Below are 11435 nucleotides of genomic sequence, written 5' to 3'. Positions count from 1 at the left end.
AAAAGAAGATTGCACGGAACGGGCATTCTCCTCCGACATGGCACGATCTAAAATGCACCTGCCCACGAGGTGGCGGATTTTCTTATGAAGGATGGTGTTGTGGCCCTTGATCTGGTCCAGTTTCATGGAGAATCGTGTTATCACATCCTGCATTGCAAATTCAACAGCAATGAAGTATGCAGAGTGCAGATGAGGGGGGAGAAATAAACAAATGGAGTGCCAACCTCTTCAATATGCCTGAGAGCTGCAAAGTCCTTGTCCATAGGAACCTCTTCAACGATGGAACTGCCATTCCTGGAAGAAAGACAGTTAAGTAGTTGGATCTGGCATCCAGCAAGGAGGCGATGAAACTGCGGCACGGCAATGGAAACATACACGGCCGAAGATGCATACACGCGCACTGGCTGCTCCTCTCCCGGAGACTGAGCATTCGTCTCTGATTCTGCATTCAGGATACCAAACCTATGCATGTTCTGGCCCTTGATCTCGGCGGCTGTCGCCGATAATCTCATAATCCCTTCCTGCATTGAAAAATTCACCAGTAATGAATCAGGAATCCTTTTTCATTCACAGGATAGGAAAATCATAAGATTAGGAAAGGCATAGGATTTTGTATACATTAGAGTGGGTGTATGCGCTATTTTATGGGCTATTTGGAATGTACAAAATGAATTCGTGTTTAATAAACCTAAATCTCATCCCTTCTTGCAGGTTATCCCTATGATTATTCATTAGATCCGTATGTTTCTTATCTCCCGCCCGAGGATCAGCAGGATATCATGGAGTCTGGGTGCAACTGACTAGAGACAGCCGCACGGGATTTTTACAGCCAGGGTGGCTGGCAGTTTCCTCATAGAATTACTTACTGATGTGTTTTTGCCTTTTTGGCACCCGCTGTTTTCTATGTTTCGTTGGTGGATCTTTGTGTCGACTCTAGCTGATCCGTGAGAAGTTGTCATAATTTGTGTATGAACTGAAGAAAGCAATAAAGCAGCCATATACATCATTTTGATGCAGAGGCTGTGGTATGTCCCCCATTTCGAAAAAAGGAACAAACATAGGATTGAGATGTCATGGCTAGTTGAATTAATGTTTTATTCCTATATTATTCGCACTACTAGATTCCTATAGGATTAGTTCCTATAGGGTATGTTCCTATAAATCAAACAACTAATGTAGGAAAAAATCCCATAGGATCTAAATGCTACACAATTCTTATAGGAGTCCTACGAATTAAAGAAGCCCTCATGCAGTACGGAGATGAAGAGGAAGAAAAAAAAGCAATGGATATATATTATATAGTGCATACATTATTAATGCTCTTGAGAGCTAACAAGTGCTCATCAAACAACGGGTCCTCGATAGCTAAGTACGAAGTGGATCCTGCGGTAGAAAGCACGAGCCTGGAACCGTCGGCCCTGGAAGATGATAGCCGGTTTAGTTGGCACCGCCTGCCAGCAAGGACTCAACGAAAATCCGGCATGGCGATGGAAACATACCCAGGAGCTTCGTACCCACCAGGTTGGCGAGAAACGAGCGATTTCTCAACTTGGGTAGGAATGGCACTGAAACCAGCCGCCATGGAAGAAAGACGGTTAAATTGTTTGATCCGCTAGCCAGCCAGAAGGCAGAGAAACTTCGGCATGGCGATGGAAACATACCGGGGAGCTTCGTACCCACCATCTTGGCGAAACACGGGCGATTTCTCGGCATCGGTAGGAAGGGCGACACTTGAACGGGCGGCCCTGGAAGAAAGACGGTCAAATAGCTGGTTCTCCCGGGTAAAAAAAATAGTTGGATCTGTTTGCCTTGCTGTAATCTGCGTTCATGGGAGCAAAGAAAGCACATGGCGATAAAAACCTACCAGGACTCTTGCTGGATTACTCTGCCCTGACCCAACAAGCCCGAAGCAGACTGAGCTTGCGATGGAAGCGCAGACATGCCTGTCCGCCGGTGCCGCTGGTACACTTTCAAAGTCGGAGTTTGCAGGACTTTCAGCGGGATGGATTTCACCGCGGATTTAGTCTCAGACACAAACGCCTCCTTCCTCTTCTTACTCTTCTTCATGTTCTTCTTAGACAACTTGTTGAACGAGGGATGAATCGCTGGAGGAAGAAGGAAGGGACAAGCAGGTGGGGATAGAAGGGGTCGGTGTAGAGCTCTCCGGGGAGGGTTCCCCGGGGAGGAGGATGAAACTGGAACGAACAGGACAGGGATGGGACTGGGCAATCTTGTCCGTCCATCCAAAATCGAAGGGCGGGAGCACATAAGACTTTGGGCCATTGACAGGCTGGTCCTGCCACAGGCGGACCCCAAGTTTCAGCGATTCAATGTCAGTGAAAAGATATATCGGCAATGTAAAAGAATCTTGTTCGGGGTCGGCCGCGGAAGCCAAATCTCTGTGTCGCAAAGTCTACTACGAGTAGTAGTCTACTTCTATATAGGTATAGCTGCATAGCCATCATACCATTGCATTGATCGAGCTGTACGCCTTCACCACTCTGATTCAGGTCCAAAATATTAGTGTTCTCTTGTCAAATCAAAGGCCATGTCAGTTTGACGAAAGGGACGTTCTTTACGGACTACTCAGTTCGGCAAAAAGATTCTTGAAGCCATGTACATATTTTCTGGATCGATTTAAGTAATTTGCTACAACTGTAATATTATTTCCAATTTTCAGCAATTTATTTGAATTTTAGGATTTTACTTATAAATTTCGCTAATTGACATGTGTAGGGAAAGATAGAAAACAACTAGTGTATGCATGACCAATTAATCTGACTAAATAAATCTTATAGTGGCCACTTTGCATCACTCAAACTGAGAGGGCATGTTAGATTCATATGATAGAAAAATGGAGAATCGCTATGACATATGCCTCCTTGAATCCTACGGGAAAATCTACGGGAATTGATAAAGCTAGGTGTGTGATGGTATCATAGGAAAGCCAAAGGAAATTTCTGCTAGAGATTGAGAGTGCATAGCATAGTTGTCACAATTGCATATGAATTTTTCCAAGAGGTCTAACCTCTTATTAGAAATCCTATAGGGTTGTACTAGTATAAGAAAACAATACATAGAAATTTTGGAGGATTCAATTCTTCAAATCAAACAAGCTATATAGGGGGGAAATCATATCCTTTGATTCGTACAATTTGTATAGGAGTTATGTAGGATTTGACTATAGGAGTTATGTAGGATTTGACTATAGGATTTGAATATTTGTACGGTTGTGTAATATTTTTACCCAGATCAATTCACATACCACCGGTTATGTTTTTTTTGGGCCATAAAAATAGGATGTGTGGTATATTTGATGTGTGCAGAGATAATCTCACCATCTTATAGCCACCCATAACATTTCGAGCAAACAAAAAAAATCTATACTACCACTAACCACATCTCGTCCTACACTCAATTCCTACACAACCAAACAACAAAAATTGGCTATCCCTAGCCAGGTGGTTGGGGATACTCTCATCCCATAAACCTATCCCCTAAACCAAATAACCCCTAATAGGGAGGGAAGGAAAACCTAGTATCTGATACTGTACAAAAAACACATAAAGCAATCTGGAACCGTCCACATAGAATCAATGGGCCAGAGCAGATGCCTTCTTTAGGAAGGGTCTTGCGCGGAAGCCAAGGAATCCTCTGCGTCGACAATCTGCTGTAGCAGTAAAATTGACCATCATAGCGGAACATTGATGGAGCCACTGCAATGCGTCCAATTCCGGGTATAGTCTTGTCATATCAATGGCTATGTCAGTTTCTCCAGATATAATCTACTATCCGTTAGCTAGTACTACTACTCTAGAGGCTTCTACAACCATCTTGTATGCCACATGCAGAAGTTGTACAGTACTACGACTACTATCAGGTATTGACTAGTCCGATCACATCCAGGTCGCAACTACTAAAATATGGCCGTAAAGAAAATGCAGAAGTAGGATGGGGCCACGACAAAAGACATATCATATCAGCATGCATAGCATCTCATTTGCAACTAGTTGCACCCGCATCCTATTATCGGATATCACACTTCTGCACTTTTAAAAAATATGAAGAAAATCAAAACTGGGACACATATTATGTTGTGTATTGCTCCACGCCTCCACAGGTCACAGATGAGTATGCATCTGTGAAGTTTCATCAAAAAAATGAAATTTTCTAGCTTGCACAAAAAAGACAAATGATATGTGAATAGTTAAGGAATATTATTAACTTTGGTCTTTTCTTTTTTCCACAGCTCACATATGGTCACTTTCTGAAAGTGTTCGACGATTACCAAGGCATATAGGATACCTTAAAAGCACTTTTTTGTGATGTTGATCAAATTGTACTCTAAAATCGTCACTGGACAACAGGCCGGCCTATTGCAAACTTGTTTGAATGAGCTAAAATAGTTAGAAATCTAGAAAATTTGTCAATTCAGTGAATTTTCATCCTATAACGTTTACTTAATTTGAAAAACGAATGGGGACATTTGCCATAATGGGACAATCATTTCTACAAAAAAGAATAAGATGGAAAGTCTCGCAATGTTATTTATCATGACAACATTGACAATGGCACAACCGTGGGGTGATTAGGGAATCCACTCCGCTAGAAAAAACAAACTTATATAAGGCATGTGTGGCAATGCAGTTTGTCTACCTTATACAAATATCTCGATGTGGAGCTATATATGGATTTTATTTTCCAACTTTAGATGATCAGTTTTTAGTTCACCATTTAATTAGAATTCATAATTTTGGGGAATAAAATACTTGGAGGTACGTACCCTGCAAGTGTGGTACCACAAACAAAGCCCAAACATGGGTCCCAATAGTACAACATATATAGCACGCATAGGAAGTTTGAGCAAATTTGAAACCAACCAAATGAGGTAGAAACAAATCAAAAAAAAAAGTTGTGAAACATGTGCATGGAGCCATCACATGACATGTACTTACTACTAACAAGTAAAAAAAAATATAAAACCCAATCATACATAGAGGTTTGGGGTGAAGAGTCATTATTCACACACATATACAATAAATATGGACTGCTTTTGGCTTTCTACCCATTAATTTGAGCAAGCTTCATGCATTGTCCACTTCAAACTTGACAATATTGGAACCATAGCTGCTTGAGTTCGCCTCGCTAGCCTCTTCCCATATGTAAGCTTAATTAATTGGTTACACTACGAAAACCACAGTCAACTTCTGAATAATGCATGCATTTCCCCCCTTTTGCACATATGCAACTTTGCAAATTAGGGATGTTTGGTTTACCACACATTAGTGTGTTTTTTATTTTTATTAGGACCCCTGTTTGGTAGCCACATTTTTTCCAAAGCCAAAGTGTGGTTAGCCAAAAAAAATACTCTAAATTGTGTGGCTAGCCACCAAATTGTGGCTTAAAATATTAAAGCCAAACTTTAGCAAAACTTCGTAAAAAAAAGTCGAGTCTATGACAAATGGACCATACATGCAATAAAGCATGATAAGCCAAATTGTGGCAAAAACCAAACACATGCCTAATAAACTATATGGCTGCCAAATTTTGGCTTCTTGGCAAATTGTGGCTAGGAACCAAACATGCCCTTGCTGGCCAAAGGGGTCCAAATAGGTGTTTTTTTATTCGCTATCATGTGCAGTGTGTGCACAATACCACAAATCAAAATTTCCCAGGTAGGCCAAACATGCATGCATGGTAGGCGAATCGCCATTTCGATGGTTAATTTGTCAAACTAGCTTACCATGAAACCATAAACTAAATCATTTGTACTCCAATTAATTAAGTTCGGATATGAATGGTGGTCATCAACCAAACTAATAAGAATTCAAAATTTGGGATGATATAGGGATGTGCCCTATTGTTGTGGAATCAGGAAACATTAGCCAACGAAAATGTGGGTTGCATCCAAGTATAGTAGATCACAAGTCGATTGCCAAGAAGTTTTTGCCTAAATTTGAAATAAAGCCAAAATGAGGTTCAAACTTATTGAAATCAGCAAGCAAGGCAATCAAGAAGTCGCCAATTACTACTTTTATCTAGGAAAAATAATAAACATCATGGCATGCAAATATTCTTGAGAAGCAGAATCATTCTGTAAGGTATATATTTTTGGTACCATGCATGTTGGACATTGATTCGCTTCTTTCCACATGGGTGAGCTAGCTTGGTTACCGCAAGAACCATGCATGGCGAACTTTTGAATCATGACCCCTTTTTTAAGAGATCAATGAAAAACTTCGTATTTTCAACTATACTTTGCCAAATACAGTTTTTTTGGTTTTCCACGTAAAGTCTTTTCATTTTTATTGGCCGATTTAAGGGGGGCAAAATTAAAAGGATGTATTCGTGAAGTGGCTACCATGTGTATTACGCACACTACCACCTATACAATTTTCACAAGCGGGTGACATGGTTGGATGGCCATCCATTTCCATGGTTTGTTGGATTATCTCATCATGTAGTATATAATAAATTAATTTTGTAAATATTTTTCAATTCAAGTATTAACGATGGTTATATTACAACTCAAATAAATTGGGAAAATACTGGGATTCACCTCCCTAGAATCAATCTTGCCCGTCCATTTCCTATGAACTGACTATAGGGAGTACTAGATTTAAATGGCGGTTGGAGTTAATTCCTCAACCTCGTCGTAGTATTATTCCCATCTGTCCCCACTAAACAACCCCTGGCGGTTCGTTCTCCCGTGCATTTCGGCAAGTTCCAAAAAACCCCATCGTTTGCAGTTGCTCTCCCTCCCTCCCCCTCAATCCCTCCGATCAGTTCGACGTGCTTCAGCGCTTCCATGGCCGACGGCGGCCTGTTTACTCTAAAGAGGAGCGTCGTTCCCCATGGGACGACCAAGGTGAAAGTGGTCTACACGAATGACCCTTCCGTTCTCGAGCGCACCCTCAAGATGTACGAACAAAAGCTTCTAGAGGGCAGGCCCAGGTTCGTCGGCCTCGACCTAGAATACACTTCAGACCAAGTAAGTACCGCCGTCGTTCAGTTGGCCATGGACGACCACGTCCTGGTGTACCATTTCTGCAGGTATGTTCTTCACATGCCTTCCTTTATCCTGGATCTGCTTTTCTATTTCGAAATAGACTAGGTTCTAACTTGTATGAAAACACGAACAAACTAACTTGTATGAAAAATGTGGTCTGGAACGTAATATCCAACAAACTTGTATTTTTTTTGGATTGACCACGATATCTAGTTTTATGATTTTGGTACTCAAAATTTGCACAAATTTCATGTACTCATACTCACCGATAATCGGCATGGATGTCAAGATATTTTTATTTTACATATAGTAACTGAATCTTAACTTGACACTTAAATAATTAGATCATATAGTCGCAACAATAATTCATGTTATTTTGATGTGTATCACTGATGCAAAATCATTGTTTCACTGCAACAATTATACGATTCTTGGAAGAAAAATATGTGTACTATTTCAGCATATACGATCTTACAAGATTGATTTGTGTTAACATGCAGGAGTCCTGACAATCTGGCACTGCGAGAATTCCTTCAACATAAAGGAATTTGTTTCACAACTGTTGACATCAGGAGTGACTCTAGAAGGTTTGCTAGAGATGGCATTAAAATTCCTGAACATAATTGGATTGACATTCAGGATATGATCAATTTCAATGGTCCTGGCAAAAGGACTGGCATGGGTGATTTGGCAGCCGCCATCATTGACCCATCTTACAAAGACATGAAGACCATGTTCCCTACTAGCAGCCACGATCAATGGGAGTGCATGCCATTGCCTCAAGTAAACTTGAGGTATGCTGCGATTGATGGGTATGTTAGTTTTGAGTTGTACAGGAGACTCAAAAAAATCAATGATGGGCAGCGTCAAGCACAACCAATTCCAAGGGAAGTGGTTTGCCCGGATTGCAAGGAAGCGGCTAGGTTGGCCGCTCTTCCCCCCTGCACAGCGCGACGAGAAGAAGCAGTTTGTCGGGACAACCTACTGGGAATTTGTATCTTATTGCTTTAGGTACAACATACCATTTGATTCGAAGAATATGCCACCATGGATAAAGGACCCGTGCAAGCCTACTTCGGGGTCTCCGTGGGATGGCGGTTCACATGGTGAGCAAGCTAGGGCAACAGCTGGATGTGGTGAGCTAGCAAGGGCAGGGCCTGTATCTGGTTGGGAAGCTCCAACAAGGATTCCCGACACACAAAGTGCGAACGAGTGCAGAACTTGGACTGCCAACCCATGGGAGGCAGGTACAAGCGGCACCGGCAAGCGCATCAAGAGGGATGACGATAATTGGTGAACTAGGCTCGCGTTATATGTTTCCCAGATTGTACATAAGTTTAGAATTATGAACTAGTAGTATTGTTTAGGTGATGTAATTACTTTTGCAACAATGTGTATGAGGTTTCAGAACCACGCTTCCTTATTTAAACATGTTTAAACCATGAAAATGAAAAGGTAAGCCTGCATCCTTCTTAGTCACTCCAAAATGAAGCTTTTGGGAAGGTATTTGAAATTTCCATGTTTGAAACCCAAAACGACTTCTCTTCGTGATTGACTTCATAAGACAAAGTTTAGGCTTAGGGGTAGATACATGATTTTTCTGGTTTGAATATGTCTAGACCTTGTTTATCAACTTGAGTGCTTACTATATGACATAAGAAGGCTATGTGCTTTGGTTTTTCATTTTTTTCATTTTTTTGAAATTTTATGCCCATTTGAATCTTGGTCAAATCCTAGGTACGTTTGACCAAGATTTGAACAAGTTTAAAATATGAAAATAAAATGTAAGCCCGGTCTGGATCCTTCTTAGTCACTCTGAAATGAAGCTTTTGGGAGGTTTTTGAAATTTCCATGTTTGAAACCCAAAACCACTTCTCTTCATGCTCGACTTCGTAAGATAGAGTTTAGGGTTAGGGGTAGATACATGATTTTTCTGGTTTGAATATGTCTAGACCTTGTTTATCAACTTGAGTGCTTATTATATGACATAAGAAGGCTATATGCTTTGGTTTTTCATTTTTTATGCCCATTTGAATCTTGGTCAAATCCTAGGTTTGACCAAGATTTGAACAAGTTTAAAACATGAAAATAAAAGGTAAGCTCGACCTGGATCCTTCTTAGTCACTCTAAAATGAAGCTTTTGGGGGGTTCTTGAAATTTCCATGTTTGAAACCCAAAACCACGTCTCTTCATTCTTGACTTCATAAGACATATTTTAGGGTTAGGGTAGATACATGATTTTTCTGGTTTGAATATGTCTAGACCTTGTTTATCAACTTGAATGCTTAATATATGACATAAGAATACTATGTGCTTTGGTTTTCATTTTTTGATTTTTTTCTGAATTTTTATGCCCACTTGCTCTTGGTCAAATCATAGGTTTAACCAAGATTTAAACAAGTTTAAAACATGAAAATGAAAAGGTAAGCCTGCATCCTTCTTAGTCACTCCAAAATGAGGCTTTTGGGAAGGGTTTTTGAAATTTCCATGTTTGAAACCTAAAACGACTTCTCTTCGTGCTTGACTTCATAAGACAAAGTTTAGGGTTAGGGGTAGATACAAGATTTTTCTGGTTTGAATATGTCTAGACCTTGTTTACCAACTTGAGTGCTTACTATATGACATAAGAAGGCTATGTGCTTTGGTTTTTCAATTTTTTTGAATTTTTGTGCCCATTTGAATCTTGGTCAAATCCTAGGTACGGTTTGATCAAGATTTGAACATGTTTAAAACATGAAAATAAAAGGTAAGCATGGATCCTTCTTAGTCACTCTAAAATGAAGCTTTTAGGAGGTTCTTTAAATTTCCAAGTTTGAAACCCAAAACCACTTCTCTTCATGCTTGACTACATAAGACAGAGTTTAGGGTTAGGGGTAGATACATGATTTTTCTTGTTTGAATATATCTAGACCTTGTTTATCAACTTTAATGCTTACTATATGACATAAGAAAACTATGTGCTTTGGTTTTTAATTTTTAATTTTTTTTTAAATTTTGATGCACATTTGAATCTTTGTCAAAACCTAGGTTTGACCAAGATTTAAACAAGTATAAAACATGAAAATGAAAAGGGGAAGCATGTATCCTTCTTATAGTCACTCTAAAATGAAATTTTTGGGATGTTCTTGAAATTTTCATGTTTGAAACCCAAAACCACTTCTCTTCATGCTTGTGTTGATCGCCAAAACCCACCGGCGGGCAGCGGCCTGTCAACACGGTAGAGCCGGGAAGAGCCTAGAGCTGCGGCTGGCTGAGACCCCTCCGAGCGACGGCCCGCAATGCTCTTCTGGTCACACGCGGCGATGCGAAGTGCAAGGGCGTGCCACCTGACCTATACCTGGTCAGGAAGGTGATGGGGATGCCTCGCTTAGTTCCTGCATGGCATACACGTAAACATTAAATACGAGCCTCGATCGGCTCTCAGGTTATCCTGTGAATCGGCTCAAAGAGCCGATCCACCCATGATCCGTACGGGGTGCACGAATACTTGGTGATCCTGCTTGATCAAGATGAAGCTAATTAGATCTACGACGATTTAGGGTTTTCACCGCATAATCGGATCATCCTACTCCAGGTTGGGCCTCGCGGCCACGCACGGTGCTCATAAGCCGATCCTAAACAAGGCCAAAGAACCAACAATGAAGTTGATCCGCGGAACATCCTGTTTAGGACTTGCGAACGCCACCCTACGTGCCACTGGATCCTCCCCCCCTTTGTAAGGCCTAACTATTGCAGATATTAAACTAATCCTTGTAGAAACAAGGAGCAATCGTAACGGATCAGATCTACTAAATAAAGAACAAGCAGGGTGCCGCCCCCACACCTGAGATAGGCGTGAGGGCGGCTAGACATGCAAGGGTTGCACTACGTAAGCATGTTTATACGAAGAGCTATGCTAACCCTAACACATCTATGATAACTACGTTGCGCGCCATCAAAGACGCTTCAGTACGCGCAACGCATGAACAACGTGGAGCTTGTGCTGCCTAGATCGCAAGATGCGATCTAGGCAGCATGTCGCTTACCTGATTGAAACCCTCGAGACGAAGGAGTTGGCGATGCGCCGAGATTGGTTTGTTTTGGGGTGAACGTTGTGTTGTTGTTTATTCCATAAACCCTAGATACATATTTATAGTCCAAATGGACTTTCTAATTCGGACGTGCACCTAACCGTGCACGAGTAAAACTCTAACTTTTAATCTAAAGATACGATCTACTATATTACAGATACAATGGGCAATTCAGCCCAATTTCGTGTATAAGGCCAATTCTTGTTTTTCCCTTCCATGTATATCTTCAAGTCTTTCTCAATCGTGGCCCACCTCTGACTCGGTCAAATTCTGGTGATAACACATGCCCCCCTGGTTTTGGAATTGGTAATTCCAAAATCACTCTGTTTTCCTTCGTCGGGTCATGTCGTGGCGTA

The sequence above is a fragment of the Lolium perenne genome, chromosome 4, assembly GCF_019359855.2.
Source record: "Lolium perenne isolate Kyuss_39 chromosome 4, Kyuss_2.0, whole genome shotgun sequence".
NCBI classification, from domain to species: domain Eukaryota; kingdom Viridiplantae; phylum Streptophyta; class Magnoliopsida; order Poales; family Poaceae; genus Lolium; species Lolium perenne.
Note: the sequence above shows the minus strand (reverse complement) of the source record.